This window comes from Pseudorca crassidens, chromosome 6 (genome assembly GCF_039906515.1).
Source record: "Pseudorca crassidens isolate mPseCra1 chromosome 6, mPseCra1.hap1, whole genome shotgun sequence".
NCBI classification, from domain to species: Eukaryota; Metazoa; Chordata; class Mammalia; order Artiodactyla; family Delphinidae; genus Pseudorca; species Pseudorca crassidens.
In genome coordinates, this window is record NC_090301.1 from 73,759,563 (window position 1) to 73,772,172 (window position 12,610).

The following is a 12,610-nucleotide window of genomic DNA, read 5'->3' on the forward strand; positions in this document are numbered from 1 at the left end:
CAGCTTCCAAAGTAATTAAAGCATTGGTTCGGCTAAGTGCTTATGGGTATCAAATAAGAGTAAAACCTCAAATGCATTGGGTTAAACTACTTTCTTTATTAAAGAACTTTTTAGAATCTTTAATGTGCTCAAGTTCATCAGGATTTTCCATGAGGATAAAGAACCTGCAGCATTTGCCAAATTTATTTGACCATTGATCTGTTTTTGAATTCTGGCTCTGACATTTAATAGTTGTGAAACACTGGGTAAGATATGTGACCTCCAAGAATCTTAGTGTTCTCTTTTCTAGAATAGGAATAATAATGATTATTTCACAGTCTTTCTATGACAGTTAGATGAGAATAATGTTTGAAAACGCTTGTCATATTGCTGGGCACATAAGAAGCTCTGAGTAAATGTTGAAAGTTTCCTTCAAGTTGTTGTTTTTTTTTTTAAATTTCCGGCCATTACCTTGAAAAAGATAGTTAGGAATAGGTCATATTTAGAACATCTAGCAACTAATATGATTTAGTCATTTACTAATCAACACATTGGTCTAGGAACAACCCTTGATTATTGGTCATGCCGATGTCAGGAGGGTGCCAGGTGATGGGCAAAGGCAGTGGTGGACACTCAGGGAGAGATTTAGAACCATGACTTTTTATCAGTTATAGGGAAACTATTTTAATACACAGTGTATCTATGTTAGTATATATCTGACCCCTGTCAGCCCTGTACACAGCATATGACAGTATGTTCAGGTAAGAACGTTTGATAGTGTAAAGCTACTCAATACAATGTTATATGATGAACCAGAGAAGTTTATTCCAGAAAAGGGAAGACTTGGGAGATGGGGGTGGGCATTAAAGCTGTCTTCAAATATCTGAAGAGTGTCAGGTAGAAGAGAGACTAGACTTGTTCTGGGTGGTTCCAGAGGGTTCAATCAAGCACAACTGATGTGTGAAAGCTTTAGGGCATGAAAGTTCACCTCCATACAGGGATAAGTTTTCAGAACTCAGAGCAGTTCAAGCACGGCTGAATTCTCCATTATTTAACGATATTCGAAAAGAGAATAGTCAAGTGCCTGGAATGGGTGTTGTGGAAGAGATTCAACTATTGAACCGTTGGAGTCACAGATTCAGCTCAAAGATCCCGTCATCCCTGAGCATCTTTGATTCTATGACCAAGAGGCAGGAGTCTCAGTGGTAATTCTGTTATTTCTGTGAGTTACTTATATACATTATGTCAAGTTTATTCCCCTCTTTAGCCTGGAAAATAAAATGAGAGCATGAAACTACATGAGTTAACTAGAAACATAAGCTGCTGGTACGATGAACCTCTTTACGCCTGAGGGCTACTAACCCAAAGAGAGACAAATAAATGCAGAGTGTACGTATCCTAGAGATGTACACAGCAACCCAAACCTATCTGAGGTCAGCTCATTTTTAAGAAGCCTGTTTAAATATTTCAAGTTTTCTTAATTCAATACATTAACCATATATTTTAGTTACACATTAATGTCAATTAATTTAGTGAACAAGGAACCAGAGAGAAGAGGTAGAGCTGGGAAAAAGGAAGGTAATTGGCAGAAGGATGTTCTCTTTTATATGCCTGGCTCTTTTGCCTCTCTTTATGTCTTAACTTCTGCTTCATGAAACTTTCCACTCCTATGAGGTTTGAGTTTTTCATCTATAAATGGAGTGGGTTGGGTAAGATACTTTGTTTATTCGTTTAATTAAACATTTATGAAGGGCATCCTTGGTGGCAGGCATTGCACTAGTTCTCTGTGATGCAGAGACACACGTCCTGGCTTGCCCTTAGGTGCTCTGAGTTCACGTCAAGTCAGTGACAAGACGGCTATGATCCTGGGCTGCCAACATTGTCTTTAAAAAGCTCCTCACTGGACTCAGCCTGAAATGATTTGCTTCGCTCATATCAAAGGAATGACTGTGAAAGACTGTGAACACAGGAATGCTCCATCTATACACATATTCTTATTATCCAAAAGCCTATGCACAGAGTGCGAGGGATTAGAAAGGAGAAAGGAGACAAATCACTGTTTAATTTCCACGAATTTCCCCTTAAGGATGACTATGAGTTCTGAGCCCTGTCATTCTCTTACGCACTTTTTTCTTCTCCCTCAGGATTTTGGATGGAAGAAGTGGCAAGTTGTTGCTTAAAATTTGTTGCAAAAGTGAGCCTCAGGCATGAATTTTATTGTCAGCCATAGAATCTCTTGAGAACATAGCCTGGGAGACGTTACCCTTTAAATTATGTTTCTTACTGTAGATAGTAAAAACTAAGTATAACCTTTAGGCTTTTAGGTACACATTAGCTCTTTCCCTCAAAACCAGCCTTTCACAAAGGTTGCTAGGACTTCTCTATCCCTTTAGTCTTTCTGAACCTTGACTTTTATTGAGGATGTATTGGTTTTATTAGGCAGCTCATTTTTTAAAATTAAAACTGCAAACAAGTATAACGTTGCAAGTCTATCCATGAACACCAGACTAAAGAATGCTATTAACCATGGGAATACAACATTGGGATATTGTAAAGTATAAGAAGTGAAGACCAACCTATTAGAAAAAAATTTTTTTAAATCAAACATGGGAAGGTGGAATGCATTAAAAGGTGGCCTGTGACTATACTATTAGTTACCTGTTCCCCTGGGATGTCTATTAAATAGAAAAGCTCTACAGGAAATTTTGTCCCTTATTTGACTAATAGCTGTTTAGTCCCTGTGATTTGGTTCGGTCGTGAATAGTGCTATATTTTTATAAAGGGTGGATTGTGTTTAAGAACATAGGCTCTGACCCAGACTTTCTTGGTTTAGATGCTGGCTCCTGGCTCTGTCCCTTACTAGATAGATGACTAGATGGTGCCTAGGTTTCCTCTTCTGTAAAATGGTGACAACCAGAATACCTATCTCAAAGATTGTTGTGAAGATTAAAGGGCTATTGCTTTCAGAGCTCATTGACCAATCTTGGTACATAGTAAGTGCTAGCACGTGTTGGTTATTATTATTACTACTTTTATTTTTAAATTATTACTGTTATTCCAGAAATTTATTTATTCACAGTCTTTACGTTCTTAAGTAATATGAATAATGAAAAAAACATTGTCCTCCAAGAGTTACTGCCTTTTATTTTTCCTTGTTTAGGTGTGTGTTGGAGGTTAGAAAGTGTAGTATTACTTATTAGAATGTGTACCAGAATCACCCAGGTGTTTGTTTATAGTGCACCTTCTGGACTTCAACCAAGTTAGAATATCTGGGAGTACAGTCTAGAAACCTAGATTTTAAAGGAGGTGCCCAGAATATTCTGAGGCAAACTGAATGTTGAAGATGACTGAGTAACGCAGGCATAGCCTCTTTTGCTTAATCACAGCAACAGGTCCATTTCTAGAGCGTATATTAGACACCAGCCACTGAGATCTCTGGATAGGATCTCATTAAACCCTCATAAGAGGTCTCTGATGAAAGGATTTGCCCGAGAGCTACTGGTGAGTGGGCACATTGAGGGATAGGGTGGGGTCTACCCGGCCAGAATCTAGGGCTCCTAAACACGCCAAGCGCATCACATCCTGTCTGATCACGTGCTCCTCCTCTGTGGAGGCTTTCTGCTCTGGGAAATCCGAGCCAGAATATTCACCTCCAAATCAGTGTCAGCTGACTTCTAAAACTCTCTACATGAAGACTGTATTAGCCAATGTGTATTTTACTGAGAGGTTCTGTCCAGTGAGCAACCAGGAGGGTGACGATGAGAACACTGAGCGTCTTCTGTGGCACCACAGAGCTGCTTTTTTTGGTTTTGCTTTGTTTTGTTTTTTGCGGTACGCGGGCCTCTCACTGCTGTGGCCTCTCCCGTTGCGGGGCACAGGCTCCAGACGCGCAGGCCCAGCGGCCACGGCCCACGGGTCCGCACGCGGGACCCTCCCGAACCGGGGCACGAACCCGCGTCCCCTGCACCGACAGGCGGACTCCCAACCACTGCGCCACCAGGGAAGCCCCACAGAACTGCTTTTATTTCACTTTCTAACAAACTCTGCCTGTTTGCCAGTAGGTGGCGTCTTCGAAAGCCATACCACAATCCTACACCGTGGAAAACCCGACTCTTAGATCCTGAATCCCTAATACTTAATTTAAATAGATAAAAGCAGATTTGTAAAAGGACAAGAAAGGGATCCGAGATATATTCAAATGAATTTTATTGTCACATTCTAATGCCAGAAACCTCTACTGCCAACTCAAATCTTGTGTATATAACATAGACTGTGAACTAGGTGGTGTGCTTGCCCCTGTAGAAGTACAAAAACAAATCACGCAAAGCCTGCAAGTATCCAACAATATATTAATAAATAGCGTTGTTGCTATTATTCGACTCTCACTACGTATCAAGCACTGTACCGAGTGATCCACATATATTTTGTCACGTAATTTAATCTCAAAAACTCCAGATGTTCTGAAGTTCTGAAAGTTCCAGACATGGGGGAAAGAATACTCCAAGACATGCAAACGGGAGTCACGTGTGGTAACACAGAATACTTCTCTGTGGCAAGGGTAGAAACAAGAATGGGGCAATTTGGGGTGATCAACCTGGAAAGTAGCTGTATTGTGTTACAAGGAACTGGTACTGAATATGGCAAGCAGTGGAGCAATGGGCAAAAACTGAGTTTCTCTGTGTGTGAATGAACATTTGCTGTGAAGCATATAATGTACTTGGAATTTGCAATATTACCATTTGGAGTTGGGAGACAGAGAATTGAAGACTGGAGGTGGGCAACCAGGTAGAAGACTATTACTACGGTCCACATCAACAATTCCCAGAACCTACATTTACCTTGCTGTGCAGACCCCACAGAGCGAGTGTGCTGTTCTTCTACATTTCTCTGAGTCAGATGGCTTCTTTTTATTTTATTTTATTTTAATTAATTAATTCATTAATTTATTTTTGGCTGTGTTGGGTCTTCGTTGTCTGGTCTTTGTTGCTGCGCGTGGGCTTTCTCTAGTTGTGGCCAGCGGGGGCTACTCTTCGTTGTGGTGCGCGGCCTCCTCATTGCGGTGGCTTCTCTTGTTGTGGAGCACGGCCTCTAGGCACACGGGCTTCAGTAGTTGTGGCACACGGGCTCATTAGTTGTGGCTCACGGGCTCTAGAGCACAGGCTCAGTAGTTGTGGCTCGTGGGCTCTAGGAGCTCAGGCTGCAGTAGTTATGGCGCATGGGCTTAGTTGCTCCATGGCATGTGCAATCTTCCTGGAACAGGGCTCGAACCCGTGTCGCCTGCATTGGCAGGTGGATTCTTAACCATTGTGCCACCAGGGAAGTCCCCAGATGGTTTCTGAAGTACATTTCCTGTTTGGCTTCAAGTGTCGGGGTGCAGGGGGGTGAATAAGCTAATCAATAAATAGAGCTTTCAAATCATTGCTCTCCTCATCTAAACGTCAGAAGAATCTGCACAGCTGTCCAGTGTTCCTCATTTGGATTCAACACAAAGGATTTACAAGAAATTCTAATCTCTCTGCAGATGTGTTTCACGCATTGATAGTGTGTGAATTTTTCCTGCTTACCCTGAAACAGTCTTCTGAGCTAAGTTACCAGAGGCATCTTTGAGGAGATTATATTTGTTCATGGTCACATCACATCACCTTTGTACAAAAGCAGAGATGACTTGTTTTTTCTTTTTTTTTTCCTGAAGGAAAAATGTGTTTAATTATTTTGTTGCCTTTCTCCTCTGAGAAACAATATGTTGCCTTAAACTCCTAGTGACATTCAAAATAGTTCAGGAGGGATGCTGCTGGCAGTGATATGACTTTCATACAGCTCTGCTTCCCCTGGAGGATGATAAAATGCTTTCAAACTACCAAAGAGTGTGTATGCAGTTAAAAACTTTCTTTCTGTGGTTTTATAAACACTTGCACAAATTCCTTTTATTAACTAACATATATGGTGTGTCCGTGAATAAAGAAAGCATTCTTTCCATTAAAGTGCATCAAGAAAAATCCCACTGTAAGTAAGACAGGATTATTATAATTGCCTGGCTAAAAGCTCTCGGGGACACTCCGTGCATCTAGGAGAGTATACTCTTAAAATTACGGCCAACAAAGTGAAATGATTTCATTCCATGGGGCTTCCCCTTCCTTACCTGTGCGATTGCTCTGCAAGGGTCTCAAACATAATTCATTCTCTACTGCAAGGATTGATGTGTAAGAGAGATCTAGGGTTCAAGGTTTTCATAGTCACCTGTTATTTCATACATTTTTAGGATCAGTTTCTGTACATTTTTAGGATCAGTTTCCACCAAGCCAATGCACTGGGGTATTGGTAGTGGCCACAGGCTGGTGCTCACACACTAATCCCAATTCAAGATAGGAGGGATGAAGCCACGGTACTCACCCAGGTGTGTGTTATTAGATGGAACAGATGCCACCATTGTTTGCAATGACCCTCTACAACAAATCATTCTAAAGTGTGTCAATGACTGAAGTTTTCCCAGGGACTACAGGAAGGGACAGGACTGAAGCTACATTAGATCTAAATTCCAGGTATGTGTGTCAGTCTCGGGAGCAGCCCACACATTGCCTCCTACTGAGTGAAAAAGAGCTTTCAGTGATCTAATGATACCTATCTCAGAAGTCAAATTTCAGCGTTTGGTTTGTAAAAAAAAATCTATGCATATGTAGATAAGATAGGGGTGGTCCTGTTCCTTCTCTCTCAGATAACAATAAAAATAATATCCCCTCTTCATGGTTCTCTCCTATGTGCCAACCTTGTGCCTGGCACCTTGTACATATTAACTTGCTTTTTACTGTTACACGACAAGGGATGTGTTACCATTCTTATTAATATGAAGGAATGGGCTCAGGTAGGTTAAGTGACTTTTCCAAAGCTACATGGCTAGCAGTCATAATAATAGTAACATAACTAAGTAACGATAAAACAATAAACAAAAAAGAAACAAGTATGAATGAATATCTATTATGCCACACGCTGCTAAACAGTTTCCCTGGATTAACACATTCAGCTTTTACAATTCTAGGAGGAATATTATATTAGAATCTATCTTTTACTGATGGGAGACCTGAATCTCTTCAAAAGGTAGGCATCTGCTAATGTCTGGTTTTTGTTTGTTTGTTTGTTTGTCCTATAGTCCCTCTCATTGTCTTTGCCCATTTTTCTGCTCAGGAGTGGACACCTGTCCCAGGCCTGGCAACTGGAGGATTCTATCCCCCAAGTCACAACAACTGGCTCGGGAGTTAACCCATGCCCCAAAGTGGCCCAATGAAGGCCATCCCAGGGACTTGGGCTGGAATTAATGGGAAAGAAATGCTCCTGTTTCATATTAATAATTATCTTGATAATGTAAACTTAGGGTTGCCGGAGAAGTATTTGCTATGACCTTGGGAGAATTTACCTGAGAAACAAGCCAGTATAGAGCAAAGTAGAACAATAAGAGAGAGAGAGAGAGAGAGAGAGAGAGTGAAAGAGAGAGAGGGAGAGAAACGAAACTTTCCGGAAGCCAGAATAATTCTCATTTCTGTGGAATTTGTTTTGAATTGACTCTCTTTCATTTTCAACCGGTGAAACATTATATATCAAAGAAATGGACACCAAGAGTGAAAGGTAGATTATAGACCTTAAAATGTGCGATTGGATAACTAGGAGTGATGAGAAGAAATGAGAATTCTCTCATTCCTGATTGTGAAACTGACCATCATTGCTCTAAACCGTCCCCTCAAATCTTGATTAGGACCATTTCCTACTAAAGATTGAATTTTAGAAGACTTGATAGAAAAATATCAGGATGCTTGAGAGTTTATAATTTTCTTATAGTTTTTAGCAAACTGCTACAGATAAAGTCAAACCTGTACTGATGGACAGATGAGTGAGAAGAAAATACAACCTTATTATGAGAGTATGAGAGGTCTTCTTGGCCAGTAGGAAGCAATCCAAGATGATTAAGATTCAAAAATATATATCCCACAAATAGTTGGAAAAGCTGAATTTTCTGCCCCAAGGCAGTCAATGAAAATGAAAGCAGAGAAACAAGAAACTCAGTGTATTAGTTTCTTATTACTGCTGCAACAAATAGTCACACATTTAATAGCTTAAAGCAGCACTAATTTATTCTCTTTCAGTTCTGGATGTTGGAAGTCTAAAATCAAGGTGCTGGCAGGGTTGTACTCCGTTCAGAGTCTTTGTATTCCATTTCCTTGCCCTTTTCAGCTTTTAGAGATGATTCATGTTTCTTACCTCACGATCCCTTCCTTGTATGACTCCAACCTCTTGCTTTCCTGTGACATCTCCTGTGACATCACATTTCACCTTCTTACCTCTTTTTTTTCAGGGCCCTTGTGATTATTACATTGGATTCAATCTGATAATCCAGGATAATCTCCTTATCTCAAAATCCTTAATTTAATCATGTCTGCAAAGTCCCATTTACCCTGTAAGGTAATGATTCACAGGGTATGGGAATTAGGGGCTTGGACACCTTTGCGGGGTGGTCATCTTCCGGCCTGTCACACTCAGCTGGAAATCTTATGGGACATAGAAAAAAGTTTCACCCAAATACCTCCTAATCGTCACCTTCCTTGGAAGAAAGAGAGAAAGGTTACCTGTGACACTGTTTAAATCCTACGATCCAAACAAGTGCAAAGCCAATTCTGGACTTTCTAGTGAAATGATCTATTAAATCCAGAGTTTAAGATTTTTTGAATTGAGTTTCTGTAATCTGCGACCCAAACATGCCTGATTTGTACACTGGCTCAGGGTCACAAAACAGCGGAGCAAGGGCTTCCCTGGTAGCACAGTGGTTGAGAGTCCGCCTGCCGATGCAGGGGACATGGGTTCGTGCCCTGGTCCGGGAAGATCCCACATGCCGTGGAGCGGCTGGGCCCGTGAGCCATGGCCGCTGGGCCTGTGTGTCCGGAGCCTGTGCTCCACAACGGGAGAGGCCACAACAGTGAGAGGCCCGCGTACCGCAAAAAAAAAACAACAAAAAAACGAACAGCAGAGCAAGATTTCATGCCAGGTCATCTGATGACCGAGTCCAACCTCTTGATCATTATAGGGGTCGCTGATGATAATGCTCATTAGCCCTTTATTTGAGGGGGGGGGCTCTTAATTCTTGGTTCGTGCTCTCACTCCCACCTGCCTGCCTTGGCCACAGGGATTTACGTTGTGGCTTCTTGTTCAGGGCTACACTCTCTTCTAATCCTCACCAAATTCCTAGCCTGTTTCTTCCAGTACTTTTAAAAATATGGTAAACAGTAACTCACTGAGAAGCTAGGCCCCAGATTCTAGGGCTGCAAAGACATGTATCTTTCCTGGGGTATAAGAAAGACTTTGTCTTTAGAGAGATAACTAACTATCCCCTTCCAACCGATCCCATCTCCAAGACTGGAAAGCATGCTTTTAGTAAAAAACAGTTGAATTTTTAAATTTTGTTGCATTAAATTCTTAAACCTCAAGTGTTACCCACAGACTTCACTACTGGCTGCCTGGAAGACACCATCCTTTGCTTCAAGACCTTATATTGCCCAAATGATAGCTATTGCTTCAAGCTAGGCTTAAATATAAACACAAGGTACGAAGATGGCATAAGATAATCAACTTAATCTAATTTATGCAAGGTGGTAGGCAATTATTGTTTTTCGAAGTGAGATATATGATTACTGATTGATTTTATGATGTTATAATATTTTGTATTTCTGTAACAGTTCACTTTAGCTGGGCTGTCCCGTCAATTTGGAATGTTAGTCCCTTAAGTGAACCAAATCAGGTTATCCTGGCTCCTTAGCTGGACCTAATATAGCCTTAAGATTCATCATTTGGCATTTGACAAGTGAAATGTGGGTATCTGCATAATGTAATTTTGATACTTTTTAAGTTCCCATGTGAAAATTCTTTCATTATCATATTTTGTTATAGATTTCAGAATGGTTATATTTATATAATATCCTTTACCATTTAGAATAATAACTAGGGAAAAAACATAAATACTCCAGTAAATTCTCTTTTAAAAAAGTCATATTTCATGCAGTGAAAATTATGCAATGGTTTTTTTTTTTTTTTTTCTGCGGTACGTGGGCCTCTCACTGTTGTGGCCCCTCCCGTTGCGGAGTGCAGGCTCTGGACGCGCAGGCTCAGCGGCCATGGCTCACGGGCCCAGCTGCTCTGCGGCATGTGGGATCTTCCTGGACCGGGGCACAAACCCGTGTCCCCTGCATTGGCAGGCGGACTCTCAACCACTGAGCCACCAGGGAAGCCCATATGCAATGGTATTTTGAAATGAGGATCCTTAATGCAAATTCAAACACACTTTACAAATCGTAGGTTGTTACAGTCAATGGGTGACAACATACCTTTTAATAGATAAAATACCCTGTGTTTTATTTGGTTGTTAGACTCATTTTGGAGCTAAATGGTTTTTGTGTTGCCATCTACTTGTAGGAAAACTTATACACGTTACAAAACATTTCACCTGGCTTTTTATAGAAGTGAACACATTGGTTAGCCGAGGCTGATAGAAGTCTGGATCACTTTTCTATGTTTCTAAATCTGAAATAATTCTAATACCCCCCAAAAATGTCAAAGCAAGGCATTAGAAAAAAGATGATCCTCCCCCCACCCCCAAATTTTAATCCCCATAAAAACTAAGCTATAGGTACAAGTTGCAAGTTGCTATATGGTCATAGCAATCTAAGAGTATGAGAGAGAAACAAAACTTTGCTGTGTCCCTGAGGTACTTGGCAGTCTCGAGGGAACTGACAGATGTTGGAGACAGGATTTCAAAGCTAATGTGAGCACTTCTACATTTTTATGTTTATTGCTGGGCATTCGGTTGAATTAGTACTATTTCCTGCCCTTCTGCCTCTCACAATCTAGTATGTCCCCATACTTTCCTAGCTTTGGTGTTAGTCTCTGCATCCTCCCATCTGATTCCCCCTATATTTTCTTCTTGCCCTAGATCCTGGGCTGTTCTACCTCTAAGCTAGTGGGGGTGGATCGACCTGGCCCTGAAGCTCCAGGTTCTGATTTTTGAATTAAGAGAATAGCTCTGTTATTTCTGATGGGAAGGAAACTCCCTGACCCTCCCAACCCTGTCCTCAGCAGCTGGGGTGTCTGTCTTGGGAAGGCCTTGATGACACCTCAGGCCTTCTGTTGCCCTTTCCTGGCTAGAGCTACTTCTGCTGCCGAGGCGGTTAATTCATCAGGCTGGAGCCCAGTGGGTTCTCTGGCCCAAGGAAACACTAGCACCCCGACCAGATGGCTCTTGGCTTCATCTAAGCTGCAAACTCTCAACAGTAGGTTTACCAGCTGTGTGACCTTCAGCAAGTTTCTTAATCTCTCTGTGTTTAATTTTTCTATTCTGCAAAATGAGGCTAATAATAGCACCTTCCTTACACTGCTGTTTTGAAGATCAAATGTGTTACTATTTGTGAAGCATTTGAACAGTGCCTAACATATAATAAATCCTATATGAAAGTTTGCTAAAAAAAATAAAAACAAACAAAAGAAGAGCATTAGGATATGCCACTCCAAAATATGTCTCTTTGGCATAAGGATTATTTTGAGTTAATTTTTTTTGAGAAACTGCAGACACTGGAGAAGCTCAGAAAATAGAAAGGTATCTTTTGTAAGGGAAATTGGCACTTATAAAGGAGATCTCCCTTTGTAAGGGTGTCTCCCTCTCGGTACCAGGAATAGAAGGATAACTCTAAAACATAACAGAATCTTGTCAATGGAGAAGGCAGCCACGTAAATCTGCATAACATACCATACCCTTGTTGACTGTGGTTTTCCTGGAAACCTCTAACTGGCCTCCTCTGTTCCACCCCCAGCACACACCTTTCTCTTTTGTCTTTAGCTGGAGATGATATTTATGGGAGTGGCATAGGCCATCTTAGGGAGTTACTAGGTTTCCCTGGGTCTCTCCCATGTATACATGAGGCATATTTGTTAAATTAATTAGACAAGGAGGCCATTGGACTAATGTGGCTCTAGTGCCTGGTGGCCTACATAAGCAAACCAAAATAAAATATATATTTTATATATTCCTCACGCTTCCTAGATCAAAATGCTAAGGACAACCAGTCATAAACAGCCAGCTAGGTTTTAAGCTGTAGTCAATCAATAATTTCCTTACTTTGCTTCTGCCTTTTCTCTATAAAAGTCTCCCCATTTCCTGTCCCATACAGTGCTCCTAGCCACTTCTGTTTTAACATTACCCAGTTAGAATTGATTTTTGCTCAAAAAAAACTCTTAAAATTTTTAATATACCTCAATTTACCTTTTAACAACATATTAATAAACGTCTGTTCCCTTTTCTCTTGTTAATCTATCTTTTATTACAGGGATCTCAGACAAGAACTCAGAAGAAGGTAGAGGGAAAGTTAATTTTCCTCCTGTGCAGAAACAAACAAACAAATAATCAGTGTGTTGGGTAGAGAAGAGTTAGTGATGACAAGGGAGAGAATTCTAGGATCATAGAGATATCCTCCAAGTATGTGGGGAAAGGGGATGAGACCAGAGTGCCTTGTATTTGTCGTCCCTGATATAGACCCTAATGCATTCAGCCCTAGACACAGGTTTAAAGATGATAAATGTGCAATTACTCTCAAACCTTATTCTT